At 44.2% G+C, this 9,648-nt stretch overlaps 1 long non-coding RNA gene across 1 annotated transcript; it reads left to right on the top strand.

The window, feature by feature from the left end:
* The first annotated feature begins 420 nt into the window (after positions 1 to 420).
* Positions 421 to 2,962, top strand: LOC134477544 (uncharacterized). The gene is made up of 2 exons (XR_010049561.1): positions 421 to 651; positions 1,028 to 2,962. It is a non-coding gene; the product is annotated as an uncharacterized LOC134477544 (long non-coding RNA).
* Positions 2,963 to 9,648: the final 6,686 nt, after the last annotated feature.

Here is a 9,648-nt window from a genome sequence, read left to right as displayed (position 1 = left end):
GCCTGACTTAAAAAATTCACAAATGCCTAAAAATACCCTGTTGACACAGGCCTGTCTGCACCTTCTGATTTTTCATTTTACGTGCAAAAATTTATGTTTTTCCATTTTCTTTGGCCAGGGTTTTGTTATTTGAAGGTGAGGTGTGGGAAGTCCTTCAGAGGTTCAATGGGAGGCAGGGAATCGGATGCAGTTTTTCTCTCTGGAAGGAACTTTCATCGAGTTTAAAAAAAAAATGTTTAGGCTCTGTTTGCTACTGTAACTTCTAGTCCTCTGCCAAATGGCAGCACAACAAAGACAGCATCCTTTTCAAGTTTCTGGTTAATAAAACAACACAATGCAAGACAAATAAACAGAAACAGAAGGCTCGAGTTCACATAACTTCGTGTGCACATGTGTGTCACGGGGGGACGATGTGTCCCACTGACCACCTAAACCCAGGAGGCGTCCCCTGGCCGAGTTCAGAGCCCTGCGTGCTGGTCCACACACAAAAGAGGTAGCTGCCCCAGGGAAAAATCCCCAAAACGTGTGGCCTCTTCCCCCAGCCATTCAGCTTTGGCATCTGTGCTTGGAGAGCTGACTCAGTGGCTGAGATGTATACGACTGTGGCTACAGATACACCGGTCGAGTTGCTAGCTCAGGGGTAGAGCAGAGGTGAGCAAGGGGTGGGGTGGTGCTGGCCCACCCTCGGGAGAGGTAGGACAGAAAAGAAAGCGTGGGTGACTTGTTTTAGCAAGGAGCTCAGCGTTCTCGGGCTTTCCTCTTAGTGACATTCATACTTGGGACTCAGCTGTGAGTTGGGTGGAAGCACAGGGCCTCTTGCTAGAATGGAGGAGGGCTGGCTGCATGCGCTTGTCCACGCTTTGCTGTGGGGTCAGGGAGGGGCACTGGACGTAAGCTGGAGACGGAGCCATAACCAGTCCCTCTCACGCACCTGTGCCTTCTTTGGCGTTTCCTCTGTTCCTTGACCTGGAGCAGTGCATTCTTGCTTCTGAGTTCCGCTGGATTCTCTCTCTCCACCTTCTTCCAGGACTCACAGAGAAGTGGCTTTCGTCACAGGATTGAACATAAGCTCCAGGCTCATGAGAAACGCATTTCCTAGTAGTCACTGCTCCCAGGCATGCAGGGAAGGGTTTTCTCAGCTCTTCATCTGTGTCCTCAGGGGACATCTTCAGGCCGTTAGGAGACAGGATCTGAGCGTCTGCTGCAGCTGAACCCTGGAAACCAACAGTAAATTCGATACTTGAAGAACTGCTAAAGATTTATGGTGTTTCAGAGGAGAAGCTTCGGAAAAGGAAGACGAGCCAACTTCCCTGCAACGTGTTAGAAAACATCCGAGGGTGTGGAGCTGTTTTTTGTTACACGGAGCAAATGAAACGACAGGAAAGACCATGAAGCGGTTTGTGGGATGTCTGAGTCTTTGGAATTCAACTGTACGAAATTTTCATCTTTTTGAGACTTTTGTGCATTTCACAGCTCTCCCATTAAGAAGCATTGTTTTCCCTGTTTTGGTCAGTTTCTCCAGATCCCTCCTGGGGTGTGTGGTCCCCTCAGCTGTCTCAGCATCCTGTGATTCTCACTTCTTTACGAGGTCTCCCTGGGACTCAGCCCTCCCTCTGTCCCTCCCTGCCTCCCCCTTCCTTCCTTCCTTCCTTCCTTCCTTCCTTCCTTCCTTCCTTCCTTTCTTCCTTCTTCTCTTTCTTTTCCTTTTTTTTTCTCTCTCTGTCTCTGTCTCCCTCTCTATCTCTCTCTTTCTTTTTATTTTTTCATTTCTTCTTTGTCTCTTACATAATTTCTAAGGAAAGAAAGTGGCAATGTCTTTAATAAGAAGCTTTAAAGTAGGCAGGTGTGGTGGTACACTCCTATATCCCAGCACTCCGGGGAGGCTGAGGCAGGAGGATCATTGCAAGTTCGAGACCAGCCTGGCTACAAAGCGAGCCCAAGGCCAGCCTGAACTGCACAGCAAAAACCTGTCAAAAAAAACAAAAGCTTCAAAATTGTAAATATGTGAAGACTTTGAGAAGCCCATTGCGCTGCCTTCCTTCCTGAGACCTCCGGGGGCCGGGGCGTCGTCTTCCCCTTGCTGCCTGTCAGGTACCATGAACTGCAATGCAGGGCTAAGATTTGGCGACACTCAGAAGACCAAGTCTTTCTTGAAAACGCTGGGCTCAGGAGTGGCCCCACAACCTTACCTTGTTCAAAGCATATCTCAGAAGTTTCTACAAACACTCTTTCTCATCTTTTAAAAAAATAACTCTCTTAATTCTGTAGTTTGACCAATGCTCTGTCTATGCTTTGATAAGTAAGATACAAGGTATGACATAAAATATGGTAAGTATTAAAAAGTTTTCAGTTATGGAGAAAGACAGATTTTACCTTTAAGGTACTTGCTTGAAACACGCTTTCCCCATTATTATATTATTCCCGCCACCTGGGAAGCAGTCCTGAAGTCCTCTTTCCTTGTACTGTGTTGACTTCCTCAAAATCCCAAATTGTTTCAAAACATTTACCTTTCATTAATTCAACTTCATTAATTGCTTCAAAGTAACTTCAACTTCAGGGAAGAGCCAGAAGTCACATGGTGCCAGATCTTATGAATAAGGTGGAGGGGGACACGGCATAATGTTTTAGGAGGCTGCTTTTCCATTGGGTGGCACTCAGCAGCACTGTATTTTTTAAATTGTTTATTAGTGCATTTTAGACAAAAGTAATGATCATGTTCATCCCAGGGAATCTGTGTCTGTAAGTGATATATTTTGATACCTCTTTTTTTCCCCAATCCCTTCTCCTCCCTTCAATTCCTCTTCCTAACCCTTCTTACAAAGCTTTGTTTCCATTTTATCTTTTTTAAAAACGAACTATACTTTTTAAATTATGGGTTGTAAAGACACAAAATAAGGGGGAGTGTTTTAAGGGTAACTAATGGTAATATGTATTTTACTGTAATAAATTTTAAAATTTTTTATTTATGCACTCACTATTTCAATCACCTGTTATGCACTGTAATCTTCTTCTCTCCCTGTCTCTCTGTCTCTGTCTCTCTTTCTGTGTCTCTGTCTCAGTTTCTGCTGGTGGCATAAACTCATGATCATAAGCCACTCTGAACAAAGAGGATGCCCAAGGAAAGGCAGATTGGCAAACACAGCCAAACCCTGATCGCACGTTCACAAAACTTGCTGAATTTCTGAATGTCCAGTTACATAAACAAATATAAGCAAATAAGATTCCTCTTTACTGAAGCATTTGAGTCAGCTGAAATCACCCTCACTGACCAAGGGCCCTGGGTGCTCAGCCTGGAGGGAGAGAACTCCCCCGGGAGCTGGGGTCTTGGCTAGTGTCAGGTGACCAGGTGCTGTGTATGCATCTGCTATGTATTGGGAGTCCGTTCCCAAGTTAAAGGGCTGCAGTGATCACTAAGGGTATAACAGTCGGGACCAGATGTGTCGTAGCTTTACAGCATGCTATGCCATCATTTATTAGTTCAGTCTATTTATTAGTCCATCCAAATGCAAATTACAGTAGTGGCTAACCCCACTGAGGCGCCAGTGAGTGTCAGGGCCTGGCTGAGTGTTTTCCTTTAGGCTACCTTCTGATCCTATAAGGCATGCTCTTGTCTCTCTATTTTATAGATGAAAAAATTAGACAAATTGGTAATTTTTTTCAGTGTTACACAGTTGGTAAATGATGGTGATTACTAGTGAATATTTAATAAATATTTGAGGAGGACAATTGCCCAAGCATGTGTTCATGGTAATATCTATCCCACAAAAGTGGTCCCCTGTCTCAAATTCTGTATTAGACCCCCAGTGACTTACTTCTCATTCTTCCCTTGGCTTCCTGCTACTGCTCCCAAAGACCCTAGACTCATGCAGATTTCTCCTCACAGTTAGCTCCTTTACTAATTTTATCATACTAGGAAAAGAAATGGCTTGTGCAGCTGTGGGTTTGTCCTGCACTTCTAAGAGGGTGTGTGTGTGTGTGTGCATGTGCGCGCGTTAATGGAAGAGGTGAACACTTCAATTATTTTCAAACTGTTAAGATGAATGCACTTACTGTGTTGTGTCTGGGGCAGCAGCTGCTCAGCTGTGTAATGGTGAGGGTGTCTTAGGCTCCGTGCTGGACCGCTGAAGGCAGGCACGGGCGCAGTGTGCTAAGGGAGGATTTCTTCCTTACTGGAACGACAGTCCTCAGCTGGTGGCAGTCTCGTGCTCCACACTGATTGCCAGGATGAAGAGTAATGGTACTGTTGGCATTAAGTGGGTGGAAATAAGCACTGCTGTTCTGTGTCCTGCAGTGAACAGGACAGCACTTGACAGCAAAGAATTATTCAGTCCCAAATGTTACTAGTAGCTGGGTTGCAAAATCCCAACCTAGACACACCCAAGAGCCAATCCTAACTCTTAGTTTTTCTTTTTGGCAATACTGAGGATTGCACTGAGGGCCTTTGAACTGCGCAACACTCCTAGCACTTTTGATTCTGAGACTAGAACCTGTTAAAGTGCTAAGTTACCCAGGTGAGGCTCAGATTAGGGATTCTTTTGTCTCGGCTCCTGAAAGGTAAGGATGACAGGGCAGGCACACCGGGCTTGAGCACTGATTTCTAGCCCATCACTGTTTGAGCAGGGCTAAGTTAACCCATCCTGACCTAGGAGGGCCCTGCGAGTATCCCGGAATGTCTGTAATTTAGTGTCCATGCTGGGGATCGACCAAGTCCTAGAGCCCATGCGTGGGTGCCTCTGTTGGAGGAGACACAGGCCTCTTACCAAACAGAGGAGTTGGGGCTCTGGTATGCACCCCTTGAATAGAGCAGCCCCCTTCAATTCCCATAACAGCTGCTGCTGGCTGGGTTTGACAGTCTCTCTGCAGACCCCTCTCCCACTGGACTGGTGCCTGACCTTTGGGTCCTGACAGTTTTAAGGCTGACCATCTCTACTCCTTTACTGCCAACTCAGATTACTGTCACCACTTTGCACTGCCATTTTCTCCTCTTTCAATTGTCCCTCTCATCTTTGTCCTGTGACACACTTAGAATTTTCCCTTTTGATTTCCAGGAATTGAGATTAGAACTTTAAAAAAGAATGAACTCTCTTTTTCAGATGATCTATTTTTTATTAGTACATGCTTGGAGCCCACAGTGTACACATTCCTCGCGTGGAGTTGGTCCACGTACAGAGTACATCTTCAATTCTTTCTCATCCCCTTTCCTCCCTTCTCCACTCCTCCTCCACCTTTTGATCGTCTTCCTGTTTGAGAAAGACCTTTCTCCCTTCTTCCTATTATCTACCTTTTCTTTTGTTAAAAAAGAATAGACTATTAAAAGTTCTTTCCTTCCAGCCTGTTGTCATAGGACTCAATGTTCCTTAGGCCTTGTGTGCCTCTGCATACCGAGGACCCATTCAGGAATATATGCATCAGATAAAGACAAAAGTCTCAAGGATGAATGCGCTCAAGATCTTGTTTCACTACATCAGAGATTCTGTACATCCCCCACCACCACATTTTGGAGTTAGGACAGAGGTAGAGGCGCTAAAGCACAGTTTAATAGGTTTAGCCAGATGTTAGGGACATCTGGTGACTGGATGTTTGTTTTTTAAGTATTTCTGACTGTTGTACTCTTTGGATCGGGGCTAGGGATTGAAAGATGCTGCTTTGTCTACTGTGTGGTGGCTTTTGCTTTGAGAGTAATGATTAGGGCACGGTAAAGAGAGGAATTCTGGGGTGGTGGAACACAATGTGCCTCCATTGCTTTATTTGAAGATGAGACTGCCTATCTCTGATACAATAATCATAAAGACTCTTGCTGTGGTTCACCAAGTGCTTTTTACTTACCAAGTGCACGTGTACTCTTGTTTACATTCAGCTCTCATATGCCGAATCTGTAAAGCTCTGAAGACGTGCTTCCAAATGCTTCCAGAGGAATGCCATTCTTTTTCTCCATTATCAAAGTGGATATCAAGCTTTAGACTTGAACATATTATCCTTACATTTAGGAGTTTTATGGTTAACAATCTCACTGTACAATTTTTTGTTTGTTTGCTTACTTGGTTTCCATGTAATATTGATAGAGGGTCTTAAATTATCCACATCCATTTGTCCAATTTCCTTGGAGATGTTAGTAGGTGAATGGTATTATTTATGATTGTTTTAGTTACTTTTTTTGTTACTGAGGCAAAATACCCAACACCAAAGATTAAAAGAGGAAATATTTATTTGGCTCACAGTTTGTAGAGGTTTCAGATCATAGTTGGCTGAGTCCAACTATATCAAAGCAGGTTGATATAGCAGAGAACAGTTCATGACAGGCAGAAGGCAGCAAGGCAGCGAGCTACAAGCAACAAGCAATGACCCTCTTCCTGTCCCCTGTATCTCATCCAGGCTAGCCCTCATCCCTAGGGTGGGTAAGCCTTAGTCTTAGCATCTCCTAACATCTCATCATGAAGCAATCTAGCATCACATGCTTGAATCCAGCATCACATCTTAGAATCCAGCTAACTCCAAAAAGCTCCACCTATGACCCTATGAAGATTTGGCGGGGTACGCAGATATGAGCCATAACAATGATTATGAAAGCCTATACGTAAAATGCACTTTCCCATCCCCTTGTTTCATAAGATCCAGACACCAACTGGCATCTTTAAAGAAAAGGTTGGGTTTTCAGAAGGAAGTAGCTCTTGAATTTGAAAGCACTCCATCAAAAGGAGCCTGGTGAAATAGGGATTGCATTTGATGCACAAAATTCTACTTCAGGAGGCAGTGTTGCCATGGAGATGCACTGGACCTATGGATTTGAAGACGTAGGGGACAAGGGATTGTGAACAGGGGTTTATGATGACCTACTCGACCCTGCAGCCAGCATCCAGTATAGTGAACTGGCCCCCATAGCCTTCAGTTTTTGTCTCAAGTGACCCACTCATTCAGACTCCTAAGCTGGAGGTTGTCGGTGGCAGCAGAGAGAAGGTCATATAACAAACGGTAAAGAAGCAGTGAAAAATGTGAGCTGAGGGGGAAAGATTCCTAAGGGTGCTTCAAAAGAGGAATAGGGGGTTAAAGAAGAAAGGGGAAAATTCTAGACTTCAAAAGGCAGGGGACAGTCTTGACTTGATGGGTAGGGATGAGGGTCTGTCTCAAGCGGAACGCCAGTCAGCATTGTGGATGGTCTCCCACTCCTGGGGTGGCAGGGCGGTCCTGAGCTGCAGGTTGGGGCCAGGACTTGGGTCAAGCCTGAGCCCTGTGGGCTGTCCTGCCCGGCCTGCTCCCAGAGCATCTGTCTCATTATCAGAACACTCGAGACTTATCACAGCTTAGAGGTTTACAAGGGGGTGGGCTGCTACTTGGAAGGAGTGGGCTTGCTGGGCTCAGATGGCTACCAGCAGGCAGGGGCTCCCGCTTTCTTAAAAAGGGGAAGAGTTTAATCTGCCAGGAGGGCCTTCTGCTTCGGGCTGGAGTGTGGAGGGCAGGAATAAGACCCAAAGGGAAAGGAAATGTATTCTGGAAGTTCCTCTGCCCAGTGATGCCTAACTCCTCTGCTTTTAGGAAGGAAAGTTTGAATTTGAGTTGTTTGTAGCAAAACAGATTCACTTTGAGGCCGTAATGCTAAGTGAAATAAATCAGACACATAAACTTACACAGCACACAGTTCCTCTTATAAGAGAAACCAAGAAAATCACATCAAATAAAATAATGGATAGACAATAAGAATTAGAGAGATAGATCTTTTGCCAAAGGGAAGGGGACCAGAAGATGGAGGAGTGGTGGACAGAGAGAAGAGAAAGGAATAAACAGGAATCAGGATGTGTTATGTACAGGCACCAACTCTCTGGGAAGAATGTAATCATTGCACACTGCACATAAGTACTAATAAAAAATTGAACAAACAAGCAAACATACAAAAGAAACCCTCACAGAATACAAAACTAACATTTGGAACAGTTTGTAAAGCAAATTTAGGCACTGGAGAGCCCCAAATATCTCCTACCCTGCTTTTTGTCTTTTGTGATGCTCATTGTGGAGTGGCCAGAAATACCAGAAATGACTGTAAACTAGGATTGCCTCCTTTTCCATCACATCCCATAAAGGGGAAAGCTTTCTAAAAATGAAGAAATTTCAAAAGTTAAAAAGAAGATCTTGTGCCTGGACCCTCACATAAACAAAACAGCATGATTACCTTGTATGATATCAACTTTCACATGTATTTTTAAACATTACTATCACTTGGGACCGACCAAATGCTTTCAACTCTATAAAGTTTCCATTATTTTATTTAGTCAGAGAAATTTGCCAGCTAATATTTTACTATGCCTGAAAAAATTTTAACTAGCCCTTTCCATATCTATCAAGTTCAAAGAGACGGTATAATTCACATATCAAGACTCCATAAAATTTAGCCCTGAAAATGTGGATTATGTTTCCAATACTCATTAAGGTATTTTCTCTGTCTGTTTGCTGACTGACCGTAGACCCATGGACATTAGATTTTATTGCATGGTGGGTTTAATTCATGTGTCCCTTCTAGATGACTTTAGCATCTCGCTGCTCCTGAAGTTCACTTAAGATGAGAGGCATTAAAATAAGGTAGACTCTAGGTATCTAAGCATCTGTTTAATAACGCTGTCTCCATAATACTTATTTCCAGTGCTGGGCATCAAAGAAAAAAAAAAAAAAAAAAAAAAAGAAAAGTCCGCACTGTTCTCTTAAAAATACGTCAAGGCCCTCGACTCTTTAACAACACAGGAAATGTCAAATATTATATGGATATAAATAACTCAGTAAAACAGGGTTACAAGAACATCTGGCTTTGCGCAGTTCCACGCACGCGGCTGGCGCGGAGATGTTTCGGTAATACTATCCAGTCGCTAGGCTGTGTGAGACTGCGGGGCACAGAAGGGAATTTGAGTGTCGAGTGAAAAATGTGCTTGTAAAAAGGTCTGAGTTGTTATCTGTCTAATCCGTCCTAATCTGTTCAGTCATTTGCTCTGGGGGCTCTTAAGAGAGAAACACTGAGCCCCTCTGGACACCAGTCTCTTAGACTGATACCCTGGGGACCCCAGGGTTAGGGACAAAGGGCAGAAGGTTAATGACCCTGGAGGGGCAAGCTGTGCTGGTGATAACCAGAGAGATCATTTTTAAAAGGGACATCTCAATTTCCCAAGGACAAGACGCATCAGTTCAGATCCAACATGGTGGAGATGAGGTTCAGGGGAGAGGCTGACGGATGACCCCTTGGTCGGGGGCCAGATTTGCCTCTCCTGTGCTCACCTCCTTTTGTGGGTCCCCTCTTCTCTTCTTTGCAGGGCTGTTTTCTGCTGGAGGTCTCCCTTTTGTTTTTAAGATCCGATTTCCTTGGGTTTTGTGCAAACCCCTCTTTTGTGGAAGGCAGTTTCTGCTATTTAGACTATTTGTTGTTTGTATCACTCCTACATACTTTAAAAAGAAAGCAAACTCCCAAGACAACACAAACGTACACTCACGCACAAATTCACACAATGTGCTTGAGGATTTTCCTCTGCATCTAATTTACGGTGTTGAACTTTAGGAAGAGTAATAAAGATTCACGGCACTCACATCAGAGGGATGCTGAGCAGCCTGGGAGTGATGGAGGTCCCCAAGTTTTGAGGCTCATTTCCAAAAAATCCTTTCACTAATTTGCTCTGT

This window comes from Cavia porcellus, unplaced genomic scaffold (assembly GCF_034190915.1).
Source record: "Cavia porcellus strain 051 isolate PalLab524CR breed Dunkin Hartley unplaced genomic scaffold, mCavPor4.1 scaffold_9, whole genome shotgun sequence".
NCBI lineage: Eukaryota > Metazoa > Chordata > Mammalia > Rodentia > Caviidae > Cavia > Cavia porcellus.
Note: the sequence above shows the minus strand (reverse complement) of the source record. Positions and strands in the feature narration are given on the sequence as shown.